Source organism: Xyrauchen texanus, chromosome 8, assembly GCF_025860055.1.
Source record: "Xyrauchen texanus isolate HMW12.3.18 chromosome 8, RBS_HiC_50CHRs, whole genome shotgun sequence".
Classification (NCBI taxonomy): domain Eukaryota; kingdom Metazoa; phylum Chordata; class Actinopteri; order Cypriniformes; family Catostomidae; genus Xyrauchen; species Xyrauchen texanus.
Genome location: NC_068283.1, coordinates 11543745 through 11563407, shown reverse-complemented (window position 1 = coordinate 11563407; position 19663 = coordinate 11543745). Strand labels below are relative to the sequence as shown.

Genomic DNA, 19663 nt, shown 5'->3' with positions numbered 1-19663 from the left:
CCATCTCTGGCTCAATCTGGTCGAGATGCGTGAGGCTGACAAGAACCGCTTCCTGGACGCACCTGTCTCCCAGATTGGCCTTTTCGGCGACACAGTCGAGGACTTCGCCCAACAGTTCTCCGCGGTGAAGAAGCAGGCGGAGGCCATCTCTCACATCATGCCCCGCCGCACACCTGCCGCTACGGGCCCTGCCCGTCTGCTCGCCGAGGGCGTCCCCTGCGGCAAAGAAACCAGCTCCTGCTCCGCCCCAACCCGGGCCCAGCTCTCAGCCCCAGCGTCGAGCATCCCGCAGGCGGCGTCGCCCCTGTCTCACGAACCCCCTCTAGGACCCGGAAGGCTCCCAAGCGTTCCTGAGACAGTCGACCCAGAGCCGAAGGCATTAGCTCCGGAGGTGGTAAGACCGCTCCGTCCCCGGTGGAGGGCCGGGTGGAGAATCCTTTGTTTTTTCATTTGCCACACCCCTGACGGGGCTGTGGTACCCACATTCTCAATAAAAGAGCTATTTCCTTTGCCTCTGGGTCACCTGGCCCGCAAATGCCGTTCTCACGGCAATGTGCTTTCAGATTACGACAGTCCCGGTACACCGGACGCGGCGATCCCGCCTTCCGCCTGCCCACGACTGTCCCCCGGCCGGCTGGTTCAGACAAGTCCAGAGGACGCCGACATCAGACCTCCTCCTCAGTCATGAACCCGCCCCCTGCCGGGCGCGCGGAGCAAGGTAAGTGCTTTGAGTCTATTCTCAGCACCTCAGCCTCAGGCCGCAACGAAGCCGCCCGACGCTGCATTACCTGTTCCGCCCCGCTGCGAGGCCCGCCGGGTACATCCAAAATACTCGTCCCTTTGGTGCCCCTAGCGCAGAGCTGGAAAGCGTGGCTTTCGCTTCCCAACGCATCACGCTGGCTGCACCGGACCATTCGACTCGGTTACGCAATTCAGTTTGCCCGGCTCTCGCCCCCCTTCGGGGATGTCCGCTTTTCCACAGTACACGGCGAGCATGCCAGTTCCCTGCGCACGGAAATCGCGACCCTCTTAGCCAAGGGCACGGTAGAGCCCGTCCCTCCAACCGAAATGAGGAAGGGTTTCTACAGCCCTTACTTCATTGTACCCAAGAAAGGCGACGGCTTACGACCAATCCTGGACCTGCGAGTTTTCAATCGGGCCTTGTTAAAACTCCCGTTCAAAATGCTCACGCAGAGAAATATTCTGGCTGGCGTTCAGCATCTAGATTGGTTCGCAGCGGTAGACCTGAAGGACGCGTACTTCTACGTCTCAATTCTGCCACGACACCGACCCTTCTTACGGTTCGCGTTCGACGGCCAGGCGTTTCAGTACAAAGTCCTCCCCTTCGGCCTGTCTCTGTCCCCTTGCGTCTTCACGAAGGTCGCAGAGGCGGCCCTTGCCCCGCTACGAGTAGCCGGCATCCGCATTCTCAACTACCTCGACGACTGGCTCATCCTAGCACACACTCGAGTGTTACTATGCACACACAGAGACCAGGTGCTCCGGCACCTCAGCCGCTTGGGGCTTCAGGTCAACTGGGAAAAGAGCAAGCTCACTCCGGTTCAGAGCATCTCTTTTCTCGGGTTGGAGTTAGACTCAGTCTCAATGACAGCACGTCTCACGAGCGAGCATGCTGAGTCGGTGCTGGACTGCCTCGCTTTCTTCAAGCCAGGCACAGTGGTCCCTCTAAAACTTTTCCAGAGGCTCCTGGGGCATATGGCGTCCTCCGCGGCGGTCGCGCCGCTGGGGTTGATGGATATGAGACCACTCCAGCACTGGCTCCAGACTCGAGTCCCGAGACAAGCATGGCATCACGGCACGCATCGTGTAAGGATCACCCCCGCCTGCCTCAAAACACTCCGACCCTGGACAGACCTCTGCTTTTTACGGGCAGGAGTGCCCCTGCAGCAGGTGTCCCGACGCGTTCCGGTCACAACCGACGCCTCCCGGTCCGGGTGGGGTGCCGTGTGCAGCGGGCATGCAGCAGCGGGCCGTTGGAAAGGGGCCCCGCTGCGTTGGCACATCAATTGCCTGGAGTTGCTGACCATCCTTCTTGCTCTCAGGAAGTTCCTCCATTCCCTCAAGCGACTCAAGTCGCTGCATGCCACTCACATCCCCGGCAAGCTCAACGTCGTAGCGGACGCGCTATCACGACAACGCCTGCCCGGCAGGGAGTGGAGGCTTCACCCCCAGTCGGTCCAGCTGATTTGGGAACGGTTTGGCAAGGCCCAGGTAGACCTGTTTGCCTCCCAGGAAACCTCCCACTGCCCACTCTGGTACGCCCTAACAGAGGCTCCCCTCGGGACAGACGCGCTGGTACACAGCTGGCCCTCGGGGCTGCGCAAGTACGCATTTCCCCCAGTGAGCCTTCTTGCACCGGTGCTGTGCAAGGTCAAGGAGGACGAGGAGCAAGTCACGTTAGTGGCCCCCTACTGGCCCAGTCAGACTTGGATCTCAGAACTCAGGCTTCTCGCGACAGCTCCTCCCTGGCGAATTCCCCTGAGGAAGGACCTCCTCTCTCAGGGATGGGGCACGCTCTGGCACCCGCGCCCAGACCTCTGGAACCTCCACGTCTGGTCCCTGGACGGGATGCGGAAGAGCTAGCGGCTTACCGGCGACCGTTGTGAATACAATCAACCAAGCCAGAGCCCCCTCTACCAGGCACCTTTACGCCCTAAAGTGGCGTTTGTTTGCAGATTGGTGTTCTTCCCGAACTGAAGACCCGCAGAGATGCACGATCGGGTCAGTGCTCCTGTTCCTACAGGAGAGGCTGGACAGGAGGCTGTCCCCGTCCACCCTCAAGGTGCATGTTGCCGCCATTGCCGCCCACCACGATTCTGTAAACGGCAAGTCTTTGGGTAAGCACGACCTGATCCTCAGGTTCCTGAGAGGCGCCCGGAGGTTGAATCCCTCCCGGCCAGGCCTAGTTCCCTCCTGGGATCTCTCGGTAGTCTTGGCAGGACTCCAGAGACCTCCCTTCGAGCCGCTTGAATCAATTGGACTCAGGGCCCTCTCTCTTAAGACGGCCCTGCTGATCGCGCTCACCTCTATCAAGAGGGTTGGGGACCTGCAAGCGTTCTCTGTCAGCGACACTTGCCTGGAGTCCGGTCCGGCAGATACGTCTGTGATCCTAAGACCATGACCGGGCTATGTGCCCAAGGTTCCTACCACACCCTTCCGAGATCAGGTAGTGAACCTGCAAGCGCTGCACCGGGAGGAGGCAGACCCAGCCCTTTCGTTACTATGTCCAGTGCGCACCCTGCGCATTTACCTGGACCGCACACAGAGCACCAGACGCTCTGAGCAGCTCTTTGTCTGCTTTGGGGGACGGCAGAAAGGGAATGCCGTCTCCAAACAGAGGCTCGCCCACTGGGTTGTCGACGCCATCACACTGGCTTATCACACCCAGGCCGTGCCCCTACCCTTGCGGGTCCGAGCTCACTCAACAAGGGGTGTTGCGTCCTCGTGGGCACTGGCCAAGGGCACCTCCCTAGCAGACATCTGTAGAGCCGCGGGTTGGGCAACACCCAACACCTTCGCGAGGTTTTACAACCTCTGCGTTGAGTCGGTTAGCGCCTCGTGTTTTCTCAGGTCCGAGCCCGTAGAACTCGGTAACACGTAGACCGACCGGCCCGGTGGATCGCTTGCGCCCAGTGCCCTTTTCCTGACGTCAAGGTAAAGTAGTGCGCCTTCTTCCCAGGGCGCCCCACTCTGAGTCGGGACCCTGGTCGATTCCTCCCCAGCCCTCCGGGTCCGCGGTTCAGCGGAGGAACTCGCCGACCCAAGCCACTGCGGGTACCCTGATGGCTACCCTGTACTGGTATAGGTGCTCCACAGGTAAGGCCTCCTGCTCGGACTCCCCCTGTGTGTAATTCCACGGTTCTCTCCCCTTACGAGCGGACCCCGTGTCTCCCTTAGGCAGTTACAGCTGCCCGGTCGCCGTGCTGTAGCAACTCCCCTTTCGAGGCTGGATCTACCACCGCACCATACTTTCCACACGAGCCCTAAGACGGCCGTGTGACGTGTCTACCACTTTTCCTCCCCAAGAAAAAGGGCAGGTGTGGTCTCCGCGAGGGTCTGGGTAAGACCCCTTCCCTATATGCGTGTAAGGGCCCCGGCCGTGATTGCTCTATGCGAGAAACATAGAGAGAAAAGAGGCCCAGCCAGGCTGGCCCGTTCCCATGTTGGCAAACATCGCCTTGTTCCCCTCTCAGGGTAACTAGAAGGATTCCGATGTTCTTATGGGGCATTGGGGAAGGGTACGTGCAGCCAGGTACAGACGATGCGCGGCACTGGATGAAATCCCTGCCCGCCTCTGTATCGGCGGTTCACGTACACGGTTCAGCGCATGGCAAGATTGGAATGGGTCCCCTAGTGTCGCTTCTCCGACACAACGTGGAGAGAGCGACAGAAGTGGAACGTTTGGTTACGTATGTAACCTCCATTCCCCGAGGGAGGGAACGACACTTTGTGTCTTTCCTCCGTCATGTCGCTGAACCGAGCCACTGTTGTGGCCGGACCATTTCCGGCTCCTCAGAAAAATCCTGAATGAACTCCCATATTTGCGCCGCTTAAATACCCATATGTCCGGGGGCGGGACATGCAAATACCGGCTGCCAACTCTCATTGGCCTTTTTTCATAGATCAGAGGTGGATATCGGTGCTCAAGAGAGACCCCCTTAGTGTCGCTTCTCCGACACAACGTGTCGTTCCCTCCCTCGGGGAACGGAGGTTACATACATAACCAAACGATATCATGTATACACTTGTATATTTTTTCCCCCCATTTCTGTCTCTTTCTCTAGGGGAAAATTTTAATGTGAAATTATAGAAACGAGATCTAAATTTAGTGGGAGCAGTCAAGTCGGAAAGAAAATTATTCCAGGCGGATAGGCGGGAGTGGGTGGGTGTGGAATAGAACCTAGCGGGAGTGGGATTAAAAAAACAGTCCTGAGCAAACCTCTAATAGAAACCAAGCAATCCACAAAATGCCCCGTTGTATCACCATGGTTGCGGCTGGTTTGGACAAATACTCAGATTTATATGGAAGAGATAGCTTTTGTCACTTGTGGCTTTATCGCGTCTGAAATTCTGAAAATAAAAACAACTCTGCAAACACTGCAGAAGATACAGTTGTGCTTGAAGATGTCCTGTTCACTTGCTACCAAGTGCCTCAAACAAAACTCTGAATATCTTTCGAATGTTTAATGCTACAAACCTTGCAACTTTGGCTAATTCAAAGTACTTTTCTCTCAGAAGCTTCCTCTCTGGGAGCTTTATCATTCCCATTAGACTGATAAAAACCACTCTGACTGCCAGAAAATGCATAAAGCCTGCCAATCAGATAAGAGCTTGCGATTTGGGAAAAGCTCTTTAATTTTTGTTTGCAAAATGCATCAGATAGACCATGAAACGCTGTGCATGTGTTGTCTGAAGCAAGTACATGGCTAACAGAAATTCCAAGTAACTTATATGAAGAGCAAATCAATGACGATTGATTATGATACTGTGTCCAGCTCGAACGCGAATCACTAATCCACCTCAGGACCAGAGTGTGATCAAAGGCACCAAAGCGGCCATGACCTGTGGGGTGACCCATGACCCTAGTGTTTCCGTAAGGTAAGTCCTTTCCCCTTATCTCCACGTCTTTGATTTCGGCTCTGTCTATATATCAGAGTTTCTTCCAGAGTTTTTTTTTATCATGAACGTCTGGGAACAAGATGTGTTAAATGGACTCTTGGAGTGAGAGAAAACACTGTAGCTCCAACTTTCAAAAACTTTCCCCACCACTATTAAAACAAAGTGACGTCCATGTCTCCATCTTTCTTCCTGTCACCCCCTGCCTGGTCTCACTCTCTTTCTTTGATTAACTCTAGCTCTCTCCTTCACTTCCTGCCTTCTGTGTTTATGACATTCAGTCTCATAAGACTTGATTTAACTGTTACCTGCTGCTTTGCTGTTTTTCATTTGATCAGGGAAAACAGATGAATATGTAAACAGAGCAATAACTTAGATGGAGACTTTAATTAAACACAAGACAGATGAGATTAAATAGGGAAACGATGTGGCTGCAATTAAGAAGTGTGGGTGTGTATGTGCATGCGTGTGTAGTGGCCAATTGCTATTGTGTATGCAGCTATTGTGTATACGTGTGTGTGCCTATTTATTAAGTAAATTGCTTTGCCATGTATTGTTGCTATTAACCCTTTATGAGCAAGAATAAGTAAATAGGCCTCTGTTATTTGCAGGCACATCTGGGAGAAAGGAGGATCGGTTATTGACTTGAAGTCAAGTCCCCGTTTGCGTCTAGACTCCAATGGTACACTGCATATCTCCCAGACCTGGTCGGGGGACATCGGGACCTACACCTGTAAAATTACTTCTGTTGGGGGCAATGATTCTCGCAGTGCTCACCTGAGAGTCAGGTGCGTGACAAACACATTGTTTTCTCAGCCAATTAGCCACTATCTTTGTCTATGGCCTTATAGATTTACATTCTCTACTCACTGACAACTGCCTGCATCATCTAGATCTTTGGATGGACTCTGTAGAGAATAAACTGCTTTATGCCGCAATCCAATCGAACAGCGAGTAACACTTCACTGATCACTGCCTGCATCACTTCATTCTCTTTAAACAGAATACATAGACAATAAATTACTGCCAACTAAAGTCTTTGGCAGTCTAACGTGGGGTCCATTGCACCTTGGACTTCAAATACACTTAATCTTAAAGGGATAATTCACACAAAAATTGTCTCATGATTTACTCACCATCCTGTCATCCCAGATGTGTATGACTTTCTTTCTTCTGCAGAACAGAAATTAAGATTTTTAGAAGAATATCTCAGCTCTGTATGTCTATACAAGTGAATGGGTGCCAATATTTTGAAGCTCCAAAATCAAGCTTAAAAGTAATCCATATGACTCTAGTGGTTACATCCATGTGTTCAGAAGTGATATGACGGGTGTGGTTGAGAAACAGAAAAATATGTAATAATTTTTTATCATAAAGTTTCCTCAATGCCCAGTAGGGGGAGATATGCACGAAGAATGTGAATCACCAAAAACAGAAGGAGAAAGTGAATATTGATCTGTTTATCATCAACACCTATCATATTACTTCTGAAGACATGGATTTAATCACCAGATTTGTCTGGATTACTTTTATGTTGCCCAAATATGGATTTTGGAGCTTCAAAATTTTGGCCACCATTCACTTCAGCATTGTATGGACCGACAGAGCTGAGAGATTCTTCAAAAAATCTTCATTTGTGTTCAGCAGAAGAAAGAAAGTCATACACATCTGGGATGAGGGTGAGTAAATGATGAGAGAATTTTCATTTGTGGGTGAACCAACCATTTAAAGTTCAATCAATATCCTTTAGTTTTAAACATTGCTTACCATCTACTCAGTTTACTCAATTAATCCATGACTTGTATTACAACATGATTTTCTGTAAAGCTGCTTTGAAATGTGTATTGTGAAAAGCGCTATATAAATTAAAATGACTTGCCTTGACATTCTGTGTTGTTTTTCACTAGACTATAATTTTGGATTGAAACTGTTAGCATTGTTTCTCTAAGGGGGTTTAAAAATTGAGGTAATAGGTTGCTGAGAATGCACAATGAATAGTAAACAAACATCCAAACACTGACTTTCCTTCCTTTCTCTCATTTTATCAATGTTTCATTGTTTCAAGTACATCAATTTGGTTTGCTTCATCGCATGGCAAACAACTGTACATTTGTATTGACAAATTATTTGCAACTTGGCTGCATACAAAATAGCACAAATATAAGCAATATAAAGTACAATAACAGTAGTGCAAATGGAGTAAACAAGGAATATTAAGAAATATAACATTTTGACATGAACATTTTAAACAATATTATTAAACTTTTCTTTTAAAAAATGCACTATTGTTATCAATTAAATTTCATTTTAAAGTGTAAATTACAGTTTTTTTCAAGGCACCACTGTATTGTTATTCTTGTTGAAAATCCTTTGTTGTAAGTCCCTAACCTGAAGCATTAAACCACCCAAATTGATTGTATTTTCTTCTGGAAAAGCAAATCTAATTGCTACTTTATTAGTTTTCTCTATCTGTCTGTAGGCAGTTGCCACATGCTCCAGAGAACCTCATCGCTACCCTCAGCAGTTCTGAGAGGAGAACCATTAACATGACCTGGGCTCAGGCCTTCGATGGTAACAGCCCACTCATACGCTACATCCTGGAGGTGTCTGAGAACAGTAAGTCTGCTGACCTGTTGGCCTGTTTCACACCATTTATTGTATTTTACGTTACTTGTATTTTACATCACATGTCTTTTACTTCACTCGTATTTTGCATGACTCCTTGTATTATATATATTTTCTTAAATTTGATGTCACTCCTTGTATTTTACGTCACATTGCATTTTATGTCACTCATATTTTACATCACTCGTATTTTATGTAATTCCTTGTATTTTACGTCACTACTTTTATTTAGTGTCGTTTGTTGTATTTTATGTTGCTCAAATTTTACATCACTTCTTTTATTCCATGTCGTTTGTTGTATTTTATGTCGCTAAAATTTTACGTCACTTCTTTTATTTCGTGTCGTTTGTTGTATTTTACTTCGCTCATATTTTCCGTCACTTCTTTTATTTCTTGTTGTTTGTTGTATTTTACGTCGCTCATATTTTACGTCACTTCTTTTATTTCGTGTCGTTTGTTGTATTTTACGTCGCTCATATTTTACGTCACTTCTTTTATTTCCTGTCGTTTGTTGTATTTTATGTCGCTCAAATTTTACGTCACTTCTTTTATTTTGTGTCGTTTGTTGTATTTTATGTCACTCATATTTTACGTCACTACTTTTATTTCGTGTCGTTTGTTGTATTTTACGTCGCTCAAATTTTACGTCACTTCTTTTATTTCGTGTCGTTTGTTGTATTTTATGTCGCTCATATTTTACGTCACTTCTTTTATTTTGTGTCGTTTGTTGTATTTTATGTCGCTCATATTTTCCGTCACTTCTTTTATTTCATGTTGTTTGTTGTATTTTATGTCGCTCAAATTTTACGTCACTTCTTTTATTTCGTGTCGTTTGTTGTATTTTACTTCGCTCATATTTTACGTCACTTCTTTTATTTCTTGTTGTTTGTTGTATTTTACGTCGCTCATATTTTACATCACTTCTTTTATTTCTTGTCGTTTGTTGTATTTTATGTCACTCATATTTTACGTCACTTTTATTTTGTGTCGTTTGTTGTATTTTATGTCGCTCATATTTTCCGTCTCTTCTTTTATTTCTTGTCGTTTGTTGTATTTTATGTTGCTCATATTTTACGTCACTTCTTTTATTTCGTGTCGTTTGTTGTATTTTATGTCGCTCATATTTTACGTCACTTCTTTTATTTCGTGTCGTTTGTTGTATTTTACTTCGCTCATATTTTACGTCACTTCTTTTATTTCTTGTCGTTTGTTGTATTTTACGTCGCTCATATTTTACGGCACTTCTTTTATTTTGTGTCGTTTGTTGTATTTTACGTCGCTCATATTTTACGTCACTTCTTTTATTTCTTGTCGTTTGTTGTATTTTATGTCGCTCATATTTTACGTCACTTCTTTTATTTCTTGTCGTTTGTTGTATTTTATGTCGCTCATATTTTACATCACTTCTTTTATTTCTTGTCGTTTGTTGTATTTTATGTCGCTCATATTTTACGTCACTTTTATTTTGTGTCGTTTGTTGTATTTTATGTCGCTCATATTTTCCGTCTCTTCTTTTATTTCTTGTCGTTTGTTGTATTTTATGTTGCTCATATTTTACGTCACTTCTTTTATTTCGTGTCGTTTGTTGTATTTTATGTCGCTCATATTTTACGTCACTTCTTTTATTTCGTGTCGTTTGTTGTATTTTACTTCGCTCATATTTTACGTCACTTCTTTTATTTCTTGTCGTTTGTTGTATTTTACGTCGCTCATATTTTACGGCACTTCTTTTATTTTGTGTCGTTTGTTGTATTTTACGTCGCTCATATTTTACGTCACTTCTTTTATTTCTTGTCGTTTGTTGTATTTTATGTCGCTCATATTTTACGTCACTTTTATTTTGTGTCGTTTGTTGTATTTTTCGTCGCTCATATTACACGTCACTTCTTTTATTTCATGTCGTTTGTTGTATTTTATGTCGCTCATATTTCACGTCACTTCTTTTATTTTGTGTCGTTTGATGTATTTTACGTCGCTCATATTTTACGTCACTTCTTTTATTTTATGTCGTTGTTGTATTTTATGTTATATTTCCAGGTACATCACTTGTGTTTGAGAGAATTGGTTGTATTTTACATGGTTTGTTGTATTTCTATTCACTCGTTGTATTTTACGCCACTCGTATTTACACAGCTCATATTTTACATCAATTGTTGTATCGTACGTAATTAGTATTTTGTATCATTCGTTCTTTTGTTGTTCTGCTGTGGAACTCCCCTCACTGCCTCTGTGTGTGGCAGATGCCCCGTGGACTGTGCTCCTGGCCAACATTGATCCAGAAGCCGCCAGCGTGATCGTCAGGGGCCTGATCCCAGCACGTTCCTACCAGTTCCGTCTCTGTGCCATCAATGATGTAGGGAAGGGCCAGTTCAGCAGAGAGACAGCACGGTGAGTGAAACTTCAGGTCACATTTTATGTTATCGCAGTCTGGTTCTCTTTAAGCCTGAGGTTTAGGACTTCATTCTGAGAGATACACTGTTGACAAAACGCTCAAGGGCCTGAACACATTGCAGGAAGATAGCGTCGAAATACCAGCTTACTACTTACTATTTAAAACCATTTAAAAGTGAAATGAATAAGTAAAAGAGGCATTATTCAACGATACATTTTCAAACAGTATTATGTTATAATTTTTCACATGATCTTACTATGTTTGTCACATGACATCATCACTTACAGGGTTAAATATGTGAGTGGCTTCCAGTTATCTTCTGAAATATACTGTGTAAAAATATATAGTCACCAGTGAGGGCAATCAAGTTATCTTGATGTTCATTTCCTGCAGCTCTAGATTTATTAGTCACACCACATGTATGGCTCAGGTGATTGTATCAAATCTTCTGTGATTCCTATGGCAGATTTCAAATCACATACTTCTGCGCGAGCCAAGCAACTGCCATTAATTAAATGGGAATTTTGGTGCAGTCCTGTCTGTGAGACTTGCACTTTAGCACAGAAGAGTACCCACAAAGTGTAAAGGCTTTCATATTGCAGACCCGCAGTCTGTATGAGGAGTGAAGCAGTGCACTATTCAGCTGCAATGCCGCAATGAAGGAAGCAGCAGTTCACAGATATTTGTTCATCGTAATCTGATTGAACAGATTTTAGCGAGAGTTTCTTCAGATCAGCCGGGAAGTGTAGTGAGTGCACTGCGATACGGCAGGAGAGAGACTGATTGAAAAATGGAAAAGTCAAGCTCAAATCAATGTTTGAGGATGAGGTCGGAAAGCGTGAGGAAGTAAACATTCTTTGCCTTCTGCAACATCCTGCGCATGCTCAACTGGGGCAAATCATTAATTAGCCAAAAGTCCTCAACAGACAACAGGGGAAATATATAAAAAGAAAAACTGTGGCGCTGATGCAATGCCCCATCAAGAGCTAAAATCCCTGTGGGTGAAAATTAAAAACACACTATTATTAAAATGTCATATGGTTCTCTAAATGCCTTATTGCAACTATAAGTCTGCACTGGAGAAAATCTTTTTCTTATTCACTATTTTTGGCTACAACGAGGTACATTGATTGAGGAGTAAAATGACATAAAATTAAATTTATGCTTAATACAAGAAACCAAAAAATATTTAAGAGAAATAAACTTTCCCTTTGAATCACTGGAATTTTTTTTTAGTAAGGTTTATGTTTAAAACAAGAAAAAAACTATTCCCCAATGTGGTTAGAAAGTTGTTTTCCCTTTGAATCAAGTTTGATTCAAGAAAGTCAAACTGAACTTAAGATCTCTGAAAACAAGTCTGTAAGATCTTAAGCAAAGTAAATGTATCTTGTCCTGAGAATATTTAAATATTTGTACTGGACTAACTTGTTTTGAGAATATTTAGATTTTTTTACTGGAATAGAAGACACTCTTTTCAAGTATGACTCCTAATTTAGCGTGTCCATTAGCTCGTGTATAAAAGTCCAATCAGTTAATTCCCACAGTCTCTTAGCACAAGCTAACACCAAATCTATTCTCTCAACTAACAACTTCCACTCAGTTTTGCAACTTACATACACACAGATCAGAAGATTTTCTCTCTAAATGCTTTCAGATAGGGGAACCCGAGATGGGGGGGGGGGGGTGACATAACAATGTGCAGAGCGCTGTGCTGCTCAAGGATCCACGTTTCTTACTTTGATCCTAAAACACTGCGCTTTATCTCAGCCACAAAACTGCGGCTCTCACACAGGAGATATCAAGATGTCAGCTCAAATAGATTTTGGATCTTTTTTCTCTCTGTAGCATTAGCCAATTTTTGCTTCTGCATCTTTGATCATCTTCATGCTGAGAGAGAGCACGTACCTCTAGGGCCGGAGCTCAGCTTCTGAATGAGAATGAGAATCAGTTATTCACTGCCAACTCATGCATTACAACGACACGTATGCAGACACACATCTGTGCAGACAGCAGGTCCGTAATCTTCCAGTGATTAAGGCATTCCGTTTTTAGAGCTAAAGTGTACCCTGTCTCTCCGTCTTTCTTTAAAAAAATATTTTGGGGGTTTTCACCTATTTATTCGATAGTACATTGAAGAGGGAAATTATGGAGGGAATGGGATAAGAACATGCTGAAGCTCAGACTCCATCCTGCATCCAATGCATGTGCACTGTGGCCCTAGTATGTCAAGAGCACATCCTCTACCACTGCTTACCACAACTCTGTCATTACTGTTTCTTATGTTTTTTAGACCACAATGAATCAATGTTGGAGTTTTGACACTTCTACAGGCAGTTAGTACTGCCCCAACAAACGCCAAACTTCCCAAAAAAATATTTGTCTTTTTTTTATCCCCTTTTCTCCCCAATTTGGAATACCCAATTCTTAAATCCTCATGACGTAGGGACTTGCCTCAATCCGGGTGGCAGAGAACGAACCTGTTGCCTCAACGACTGAGACCATCAATCCACACATCTTATCACGTGGCTTGTTGAGCGCGGAGGTGTCCCTGCGGCATCCACTCACAACTCATCACGCACCACGCACCCCGCCGATAGCGAGAACCAGATTCTAGAAACCACAAGGAGGTTACCCCATGTGACTCTACCCTCCTTAGCAACCTGTCCAATTTGGTTGCTTTGGAGACCTGGCTGGAGTCACTCAGCACGCCCTGGGATTTGAACTCACGACTCCAGGGGTGGTAGTCAGCTTCTTTACTTGCTGAGCTACCCAGGCCCCCCAAACTTCAAACATTTGATTGTTGGCTGTCAACAACCAAATATGACTAACGCATTTATTCAGAGTGACTTATTTTAATTCGAATTTATTCTTTCTGAGAGTTTAGCCAGAGGACAGCAATCCAGTGCCAAAAACACATTACTCAGGAGATTATGACCATAAAGTATCAGGAAAGTGATATTTTTAATTATTGCAGATCAGTATTGTTCAGTGTTTGTATTTTACTTGCGATTTGATGCAGTTTGAGAAATCTAGAATGAAACGCTTTTGTGTGAGTGAGAAGAAGAGCACTGCTGCACAAATCTAATCTAGCGTATAAAAAAAACAAAAGTTGTGTTCCAGTCATTGTGAACCAGACGACTTTTATTTTCTTAAAATTATTATTATTTTGCTTAATCCAGTTGGAATAAAATTCCTTTACTTCTTCACATAGGGTAACTGGAAAAAAACAAAAATTTGACCATTTTCTTTAAAACATTTTTTTTTTATTTAAATTTGTTACACTTGATGTGTTCCCGGTCAAAAATTACCGGCCATTGGAAATTAATGGATTACACAAAAAAATACAGAAATATTAAGTGAACCCTCACACAAATGTCCTGACTCATCTGTCATATGGCATGGGAGCATGTTGCCTTGTAGTCTCTGGCAATATGCGCTTGTGTCATTCGTGTGTTTGTGTCTATGATGCATGTGGCTTTGTTTTGTTTCTGTATTGCCACTTGTCTCTCATTCTTCCTGCTTTGGTCAGCACGTAGAGGTATCTGAACCTCACAGACATCAAGGATAAGGACAGAGTATCCTGTTTGGCGATTAAGTGAATATAGGCACCACCAGGTTTCGGAGGTGAAAACAAACGAGGAAGCCTTTGTGCAATTCCTTCCTCGCCACACTCAGGGGGAGGGGCTGTCGGCCACCCAGCTTCACCCTGGTTCTTCTAGAAGGGAGGCTCAAAAACAAAGTGTGGTGAGTCGTGCCCCCCCCCCCCCGTGAAGATTGGGGACTGCTTCATCACCCTCAACAGCCTCCAAAGCAAGACCTCAGGACCATTATTTTCAAAAAGAAGAAGTCCTGACGGTCTTGCGCCCAGCCTTGTGGGGGTAGCCCCCCCTCGGGACGGGGTGCACAAAACATCTACCTGCTCCTTCCCAACACCCCCACGAAACCTCTCCATCCCCACCGCCTCTGATGTTTCGGGGGCAGCGGTTTCCAGCGGAATGTTGGGTGTTCCGTTGCTTCCTGTTGTCACCCAGGACACGGAACATCCGACATCCCCTCAATGGGAAGTATCAAAATTGGTACCCATTTCAGAGAACCTGGCAGCGAGGAAGCATCTGATGGGTCCTAAAGACAGTAGAAAAGGGCTACAGAACTAAATTAGTTCGCCGTCCTCTGCGTTTCAACGGCGTGGTTCTCACTACCTTGAAACCGGAACAAGCACATTTACTGTCACAAGAGCTGCAATATCTTCTGGTCAAAGGGGCCATAGAACATGTTCCCCTTCTAGAGAGAGAGTCAGGTTACTACAGTAGATACTTCCTGATTCCCAAGAAGGATGGGGGATTGCGTCCGATTTTAGATCTTCGAGACTTGGCACTCAATTTCAAGATGTTAACTGTCAAGATGATCGTGTCTCAAATTCAACATCACGATTGTTTAGTCATGATCATTCTCATGGACGCATACTTTCATATAGAAATACTGCAGTGGAGTGGCGGTGGCGTAGTGGGCTAAAGTGCATAACTGGTAAACAGAAGGTTGCTGGTTCAATCCCCACAGCCACCACCATTGTGTCCTTGAGAAAGGCACTTAACTCCAGGGAATTGTCCCTGTAATAAGTGCACTGTAATTCGCTTTGGATAAAAGTGTCTGCCAAATGCATAAATGTATATAAATGTATAAATGTATAAATGTAAATGTACTGCCACAACACAGGAAGTTCCTGAGGTTTGCTTTCGGGGACGAAGCTTAGCTCGATTGGCACATCAACTGTCTCGAGATGATGGTTGTATTTCTGGCCCTGAAGTACTTCCTCCAGCATCTGAGAGGCTGCCATGTCCTGGTGCGTGTGGACAACACAGCGGCAGTCTCTTACATAAATCACCAAGGAGGTCTGCAGTCACACCAGTTAACAGACTAGCGTGGCAGATTTTCCTATGGGCCCAGGGTAAGCTCCTGTCACTCAAAGCAGTATATATCCCTGGATGCCTGAATGTTGGCGCAGATTTACTGTCCAGACAGAAAATACTGACGGGAGAATGGAAACTCCAACCTGAAGTAGTGAAACAAATCTGGTTAAATTTTAAGTAGCAGAGGTAGACCTCTTCACCTCCCAACAGACAGCGCAATGTCCCCTCTACTTCTCTCTGAGTCACACAGTCCCCCTGAGTCTGGACACGATGATGTATACATGGCCCAAAATGTGCCTGTATGCATTTCCTCCAGTCGCTCTACTCCTGGGAGTTCAATTATTTGTGTCTGTCTCTCGCAACCTAGCCACTTCTGTCTTGGTGTCTGTTTATTTGTGGCGAACCCATGCACTAATGTCCCACCTCGTCTGTCGTTTGGCATGGGCGTAAGCTGCCTTGTAGTCTCTGACAATATGTAATTTGTGTGTTTGTGTCTATGAGAGCATGTGGCTTTGTTTTGTTTCTGTATTGCCACTTGTCTCTCATTCTTCCATCATATCCCATCTCCTTGTCTGCACATTATTAGTTAATTTGTTTCACCTGCCCCATGTTAACCTGTTTGATTTTTTTTCTCTCTGTGTATGTGTATGCTATCCTGCCGTTGTGTGCTCGTGTTTTCTGTCTGCATTCCCTGTTGGTTCAGTACGTCTTGTATTTATTGTAGTTTTTGTTATGTATGTTTTCTGTTTGTTAAAATAAAAGCTCCTTGTTGGCTTATCTGCATTTGGGTCCTTCTCTCAACATCTCGAATGATGACATGATGCTTAACTTATTGTCATGGCAACAGTTCACAATCAGATTACGTCAGAGTTTGTTGGAAAATCATACTAGAATGCTCAAACAAAGCAAGATCCAACCAACAGCTATTGTACAGGTTCAGTTGGTGAAAACAGACACCAACATATGCCAAAAGGTATATAATCACTAATCCAACAGCCACTGAGTATTAGTGTTAAATGGTGTTTGTTGGCATTGGGTCAGTATGAAATGGCATTTAGTCCATTTTAAGTCATTTATGCTGGTTCACTCCTTAAAGTTGATAAAAAAAAAATACTTTTAGCAGATATTCACATGTAAAATTGACAGTTTTCAAACTGAACATGAGTATTGATGACTCATCTTGCACTACACACATTTTTGCCCATTCAAATGCACTCTAGAATGAGAATTTTCACCCCCTGTCATCAACAATTGACTAGCAAGTAGCAAATCATGATTCATGACTGTGATGTAACTTAAGTAGCTTAGTAGCTTATTGGCTACTTAAAAGCAGAAAAAAGTGACAATCCCCTCAGGATGTCTTTAAAAACAACCCCCCAAAAAAAAAAACTGTGCTAGTCAAGCAGTTTCATTGGGTCTTCAATCTATTTTGTGCTCTCTCTCTCTCTCTCTCCATTCTCCCTCTCCATTCTCCCTTTCTTAGAGTATCATTACCTGAGGAGCCCCCCAGTGCCCCTCCTCAGACAGTTATAGCCAGTGGACGAACCAACCAGTCCATCATGATCCAATGGCAGCCGCCATCCGAGAGCCACCAAAATGGGCCCCTTCAAGGGTACATAATCAGGTGAGAGAATCCTGGGACTCTTACATCTACACAATCCAGCTGCACTAAGCAGAACTTCATCTTCTAGATTAGACCCTGCCTGGCCTGGTTTATGTCCCATTGGAACCCATAGTGTCCACTCAGCAAGATTTCCCAGTGTATTGCTTAAAATCTCAAAAGTTATGGTGCATACCATCTTTAATGCTGTTCCCACCTTTCTGCCCAGGTACTGTCTGTCTGGATTGCCAGTGGACTGTCAGATGAAGAACATCACCAACCCAGATCAAACAAACCTTCTGCTGGAGGACCTCATCATTTGGACAAACTATGAAATCGAGGTGGCCGCTTATAACGGGGCAGGACAGGGCGTCTACAGCCCAAAAGTCACGGAATGGACCCTGCAGGGCGGTGAGGGCCATGGGAGCTTTTAACTTAAATACATTTATCCAGTGGGGCAGCTGTACCAAGCTGTACAGCATTCTTGTTTCTCCTAGTATGATGTTGTATTGATTGGAGATTGCAGCATTTGTTTTCTTCTACACTGCAAAAATATAATTTTTTCAAACAATATTTTTGTGTTGCTTTCCAGTGAAAATATCTAAACATACTTAAAAAAATATCTAAACATACTTAAAAATGGCTTATAATATTTATCTTGTTTTCAAAATATATATAACAACATTTTGGGAGGTTATGCTTAAATCAATAATTTTTTTTATATTTTGTTTTTTTCAATTATTGCTGATCAACTTGTGTGGTGGTTACACTTTACAATAATGTTGATTACCACAAAAATGTATCACAACTATATATAAAAGCACTTACATTAATTCTTCTGTTAAAATGCAAGTATTATTTCAGCTTTAAAGTTGTTTAAATTGTCATTTTTTACAGTAATTTTAGGGTTTGTTGACATTTTATCATCATGGAAACAAAGTTGTAAAATTGGCTATAACTTTACACAGAAAAGGTTAGTAAGTGATTTTATCAAGCTAAAATCATGTTAACACGGATATTGTTTACATCTTGTTGCTATATTTTTGAAACAGTGAGTATTTTACATAAAAAAAAAATTGCAGAGTCAAAATGTATTTTTGTGGTAATCAATATTAAGCCAAAATGCTCCTTTAATAATATTCCTTTAATGTTAACATTTATAAACTTGTGCTTTGAATGCTGAACGCCCATCATATGCTCCTTGTGTGATGGTGTCCCCAACAGGCTACTGGCTAAACCAGCAAAGCTTCATTACTAAGCCAGCTTCAGCTGGTTGAACAGATCATCAGCAATCTAGCACCAGCCTGCCTGCTGGTTTAAACTGGTCTTTCGAATAGAATGTTTTCTTTCTCAATCTTTCCATCTGCTCTTTGATTTCCCTCGCCCTCTCACACTCTGTTCAAATCTCTTATTTAAAAGTGCCCACGGTCCCACCAGGGAATGTTCAGCCAGAGGCTGTCAACTCCACCACAGTCCGTTTCACCTGGAGTGCCCCAAGTCCTCAGTTCATCAATGGCATCAACCAGGGATACAAGGTGAACGTCCATCCACTGCCCTCTAGTGGTGAAGCACAGGACTCCAATGCGATTTTTATAAAAACACTTTCATTACTTCCTAAATGTCACGCTGAGACAGCAGCATGGCTCACATTGGCTTTTGCTAAGCGATAGTGGTCACACCCGTCCAATTTTGTACTTTATATTCTAACTTTTGACAGCTGTTGGCATGGGAACCAGGCCAAGAGGAAGATGTTACCTTGGTTACGGTGAGGCCCAATTTTCAAGACAGCGTTAATGTAGGTTACATCACCGGACTGAAGAAGTTCACAGTGTACTTCACCTGCGTGCTGTGCTTTACCACACCGGGAGACGGCCCTCGCAGTGCTCCACAGCGCATACGCACACATGAAGACAGTGAGTGTGTCCTTTGTTATGTACTATGTGCATCTTTACCCATGATTTGACCTGTTTTAAAGACCCCATGAAATCAAAATGGCGGTTTCGCGTCTTTTCAGCCATGTCTGTTGGATTTATAGTAAACTGATAGTTCCCCGTATAACTTTCTTTTTTTTTTTTATCTGTGGAACACAAAAGGAGATGCTAGGTTGAATGTTAGGGATTGACAATCTCTGTCAGCACCCTTACACAAATTTGTGCAAATTCAGCACTTGTTATTTTACATGCAAATTAGCTTTTTATTCTCCGCAAATGTTTTCTAGAAGTTTCCAGCACTTTTCCAGTCAATGAAAGTGAATGGCGACTGAGGCTCTCATTCTGCCTAGCATCTCCTTTTGTGTTCTACAGAAGAAAGAATGGGTTCAATAGGTTTGGGCATAAATAATGACACAATATTTATTTTTGGGTGAACTATTACTATAAGGTCAACTATATTCTAGTGCATTACTTAGTTTCAACTAAATGAACATTTCTATCAGATATACTCATTTAAAAATGTACAGTTTGGTCCCCCTAACCAGGAGCAAATCATGGTTCATGGCTGTGG

The 19663-nt window shown here is 44.0% G+C and overlaps 1 pseudogene; it reads left to right on the top strand.

The window, feature by feature from the left end:
* LOC127648402 (protein sidekick-2-like) overlaps positions 1–19663 on the top strand; it is a 117335-nt pseudogene that overhangs the window by 29633 nt on the left and 68039 nt on the right.